We start from the raw sequence: 6,000 nt of genomic DNA on the forward strand, positions 1-6,000 counted from the left end.
CTTAAGTGTGTAAATATTAGCGGTTTTCTGTACGTCACTGCCAGCTTTGTCTTTCTCCACTGCTAAAATCATCACTTTCTGCATTCTGTAACATTTATACCTCCATATAGACTGAGAGAAGCCATAGACCAGCGCGTTTACTGTAAAACTCTTCATTTTTGTGGTCAAACGTGGACCCTGCACAAAAATAATAAAACACTCTAATTGAATGTTTCTAAATGGATTTTGGTTTCTTACAGCATTGTTTTCTTGTAAATACATTTCGGAAAACACTATTGGGGTCAGAAAACGAATGAATTTTAAAAATGACAACTTTTTTATTTTTACATTTTGGTGAAATAGTTACTTTTTTTTGCCATTTTTGGCATTTTTGACACTCCATAACTTCCATTCGTGTTATTATATAGTTTTAATAACGTCACTACTATTCCAAAATACAAAAACTAGCCATAATTAACAATGTCAGAGTGTCAGAGTGTCAGAATGTGCGATGTGTAGATTTTTTGTTTTTGATCTCTTAAGTGTGTAAATATTAACGGTTTTCTGTACGTCACTGCCAGCTTTGTCTTTCTCCACTGCTAAAATCATCACTTTCTGCATTCTGTAACATTTATACATCCATATAGACTCAGAGAAGGCATAAACCAGCGCGTTTACTGTAAAACTTGGGATTTATAACTAGGTTCTTTTTTTTTTTTTTTTTTAAGCTGACTGAATTTCTATGAACTCTTCTTCCAGATCTTCATATAAATGATTTAAAAGCGAGTGTTTATTCAGGTTCATGCCTTAAATCTCTACTGTAGACTCACTGCTGTAAACCTTCATTTACCACTTAATGAAATACTGAGCGATTCAGTGAGGATTTAGTTTTTTATTCATTCCAAAGATGTGATATTGAGATGCTGTTTTGTTTTTCTCCTGATGGTGCTTCTGTTACTGCTGGTTTTGTCTGTTGGTAAATTTTTAGTACTGACATGGTTGAAGGAAATGCCTGGCTTTATATACATATATAAATAAAAATATATATTTATTTTGTTTTATAAAGTATTATCAGAAGTATTTGGTGAATGCTAAATTTGTTTGATTATTTATAGATGTGTGTACACACACACATATATATATATATATATATATATATATATATATACACACACACAAAATGTACTTTTGATGTTGAGAATTTAACTCTACTAGTTTAACAAAGTGACTTTAATTGACATTTTAGTAGTTTAAAATAATATAATGTATTAGAAATAATATATAGACAAATAAATGTATAAAATCACAGAAAATGTACTGGCAGTTTGTTGCCAGGTTTTTGTAGTGTAATAAACAACACCAACCCAAACAATATATATGACTTTAAACAACAGTTCTGTCTAGTTCTCAAATCTGATTGGCTGATAACCGTGTGCTATTCCTGTGCTATTTGTCTGCTTTTTTAGTCAAGAATGTAGTTGTTTAGATTGCAACTATGCCGTTTATTTATAAGGATAGTGCCTATTTTAAATATTTATATTTCGGAGATACAGCATGACGCCATCTATCAGCCTGTCATAGTGAGCAGAGCAAAGATTGACGCTCTGCCACAAGATGGCAACAGAGACTGCATAATACGTCCTTAGGGGAGAACAACTCTAAATTTGTACAGCTGATCAAATCATTAATAAACTGATACGTGACTTTCTAAGTCGATCTCTCTCTTTTGTATGTTGTAGTGCTGTATTTATACCATAGTAATCTCCCGATTGCAACATAAAAATTCTGGGAAATGTCTGTAGACTGATGGCATTTCATGCCGTTCAGCTTTATAATTTTTAAATGTGAGCAAAAGCACGTGTTTTGTCATCACTTTAGACATTACGCTAGAGAATCATTCAAACACTAGCTGTAAAGTGACGTTTGTGAATTAGGAACAGTTTCTGCTGTCCTGATGTCGACTGCAGATGTGAATGAATGGCAGAAGAAAGTAGTTCCTCTTAAAAAAAGAATTTTTAGACTCTGTGTGTTTGATTTTCTTTTTTATATACATGATTAAGCCCTCGAACTGTTGTATAAACGCAATATTACACTCGTAGCAGTGCGATGAGGCTGTATATCATCACTGGTGGGACACTAAGGCACATACAGCCATATCGCACTGCTACTCGTGTGATATTGCTCATTTAAACTATTTAAAAATGTTCATAAAAGTCACTTTTTCAAACTTCAAGATTAAAAGTTGTTGGAAGAAAGATCAAGGTCCCATAATGCAATTCACCGCATAAATAAACGGGAAAAATGTCATCGCAAAATACAGAAAACTGTTAATTTATAGATATATTTTACAGTATAAATATATATATATATATATATATATATATATATATAAATATATATATATATATATATATATATATATATATTTATATATATATATATATATATATATATATATATATATATATATATATATATATATATATATATATATAAATATATATATATATATATATATATATATATATTTATATATATATAATATAATATATATATTATATCACATATATATATTATTAAAATTATATATACTTTTATATACACACACAGACACATATATATATATATATATATACTGTATGTGTGTGTGTATGTATCAATTTAGTTTTTAAAATGTGGGTTTTTCCCAACAGTGTTTGATGCATAATTTTAATCACCACATATTATAATTTGGACTTTTATATCTTTTTATTTTAAAGCAAAGGTTAGAAATATTTCATTTTAAAACCAAATTTCACTTCAAATTCAGACAGCATAAATTCTTAAAAATTCCAGAGGATTAAAAAAAATCTTATTATTTATCATGATTTAAAAATGTTAATACGTGTATTATAATTTGTAAAACTGCCATTAAGCTGAATAAACATCTTTAATCTTTATAGTTTTAAAACAGGAAGTCACAATTCTTTTAGATTGAATTGAATATGATGGCTAATGCCAGTGAATGCATTCCTCTGATGATCAGTCACTCATAAGCTTTAGCATCTTCAGGATTGACACTGATTTTCAGTAGCGAATCTGTGTATACTCAGGCTCATAACAAGCACTCGTCCTCGTCTATCAGCACTGTCAGAAACAGCATCATGTTGTGTTAGAAATCAGCTCTGCGACTACCTAAAGTATTAAACATGTCATCAGTGTAATAATTCACCAGTTTTTGTTATTGTGAAGCTTCAAAAGCCTCATTCGTCACGTGTCACGATCAAAGGGCTCCTCATTGGCTCACCATTACGACCTCACTATGACATCACAGCCCGATCGACCAATGGGTGCAGAGTGTGTGCCAATTACTGTATTTCTGAAGTGCAGATGTATATAAATGATTTTTTAATGAACAAATGGCATCGCTGAAAGTACAACTGGTCACATGCCGTTCAGCGGGTTTGTTTGTGTTTTGTCGAAGGATTTTATTTTATTGTATTGTAAAAACTGAATAGATGTATGTTGCATAAAAATGTCTGTTGGCTTTGTTTACTTCTGTCTTTACATCTGCTGTCGGTTCAGAGATTAAACCCAGACTCTGAAAGCGTTGTGTTTGTGCGACACAAATAAATAAATAAATATTTGCAATAAAGTGTGTTTGAGCTCAATCTCCACACAAATATAAAGGTTTAATCAGATCAGAATTACGCAAACATACGTTGAAGAATCACATCGATAACACGTCGCTATTATAGTTTCTTTTGTTAGCATTTGATGTTTGTTAGCTTTAACATTTACAAAAGAATAATAATAATAATAATAAAAACAGCTATGCTTACACAGTCAATTGCAAAATGACTGTTTAAACCAGGGCTGCCCAAACTCCGTCCTGGAGGGCTGGTGACCTGCAGATTTTAGCGTCTACCCCTATTAAACACACCTGAACCGGCTAATCCAGCTCTATGTAGGCATACTAGAAGCTTACATGCAGGTGTGTTGAGGCAAGTTAGAGCTAAACTCTGCAGGACACCGGCCCTCCAGGACTGAGTTTGGGCACCCCTGGTTTAAACCCTTTAACAGGCATCATAAGCAGCTGGTTGACCATTTATCCTTAGGTTATCATTATTATTTTAATTGCTTATTACTATTTATGAGTTGCGTCAGTATATTATCCAACACAAAAAAAAAAATATTTTCAAGGAGTGCACCTTAAAGGGTTAAAAAGTTATTTTTTAACAGTTTTAATATGCAAATTATTAATTTGCATGCTAATTTGCATACACACTGTAGCACAAAAATCTGAACATCACAAAGTCAAATGACTTTTTTAAAGACCTCATGAAAACCTTTGAAGGCTGTTTTTTAAAAAGGGGAGGAGCTACACTACGTCCCATCCCTCTCATCGAGTTTTGGTTGAGATTACGTCAAACATTGAATAAATATACATATTTCAAAGCACTTCACGGGAACTTAAAAGCAATGGTTCTCAAACTGTGTTTCGTTTAGTGGTACGCAGGCTTCCTTCTAGTGGTACTGAATAATTAAAGTAAAAAAAATGAACACTTTTAACCCTTTAACACGTACGATAACAGCAATATGATCAGAAAATTGATTTAATAGGCTAAACCTTTTATTTTATTTTCAATTTTGTACTGTTTGTTATGTATTGTATCATTTGAAGCTAATCTCCTCCCCATATTTGTAACAGTTGTTGGGCACGTATCCTGTATTTTTACATATTTTATATGTTGACAGGTATGGTTTATTCACTTGCTTTTCTGACACACAACACCTACTCTAATATTTGACTAGATATTTTTCGAGACACTTCTATACAGTTAAAGTGGCATTTAAAGGTTTAACTAGGTTAATTAGGTTAACTAGGCAGATTAGGGTAATTAGGCAAGTTATTGTATAACGATGGTTTGTCCTGTAGACCATCAAAAAATATATAGCTTAAAGGGGCTAATAATATTGAATTTAAAAGGATTTTTTTTTACTAAAAACTAATTTTTAAAAAAAGTTATAAAAATTCAATGGGGGGTTAATAATTCTGACTTCAACTGTATGTATGTATATATGTATGTATATATATGTATGTATATATATGTATGTATATGTATGTATATATATGTATGTATATGTATATGTATATATATGTATGTATATATACACACACGCCCTTCGAGAAAAAAACTCAAATGCATTAAAAAAAAAAATTGTTTGGCTGAAAGAGACAGTACAATAAACTCACTACAGTTTGACAAATATTGCAGCTGTTGGACAACATAATGTACTTTTGAGGCTTTTTAGTCAAGACTGTAGTTGTTTAGATTGCAACTATACAGTTTATTTATAAGGATAGTGCCTATTTGAAATATTTATAATTTTGGAGATGCAGTACAGTGCTTTTTGCGGTCATTAGCCAGTCATACTTAGCAGAGCAAAGACGGTTGACGCTCTGCCACAGGATGGCGACAGAGTCTTTAGTGGAGAAAAACAGTATTTTCTACGGCTGAACAAATCATTAAAGAGCAGGTAAGTGACATTCTAAGTCGATCTCTCTCGTTTAATATGTTATAGGCATGGTTTTTTACTTATTTTAGACATTACGCTAGAGAATCATTCAAACACTAGCTCTAAAGTGACGTTTGTGAGTTAACACCGGATTCTGCTGTTCTGACGTCAGCTGCAGATGTGAATGAATGGCGGAAGAAAGTAGTTCCTCTTACAAAAGGATTTTGAGACTCTCCATGTTTGATTTTCTTTTCTATATACACGATTAAGCCCTCAAACTGTTATATAAACACTATCACACGAGTAGCTGTGTGATATGCTGTGTATCGCCAATTTACAGCCATATCGCACTGCTATTCGTGTGATATTGCCCATATTTCATCAAATGATTCTTGATTTAAATATGCTTGACAACATATTTTTTGGTATATAAACTGTTACACCAAATGACATTTTAATGCCCGTCTTCTGTAAATTAACATGTATTATAGGCTCGAAAAAAATCAAGTAGGAAAAAAATGA

This window comes from Danio aesculapii, chromosome 21, assembly GCF_903798145.1.
Source record: "Danio aesculapii chromosome 21, fDanAes4.1, whole genome shotgun sequence".
Lineage (NCBI taxonomy): Eukaryota > Metazoa > Chordata > Actinopteri > Cypriniformes > Danionidae > Danio > Danio aesculapii.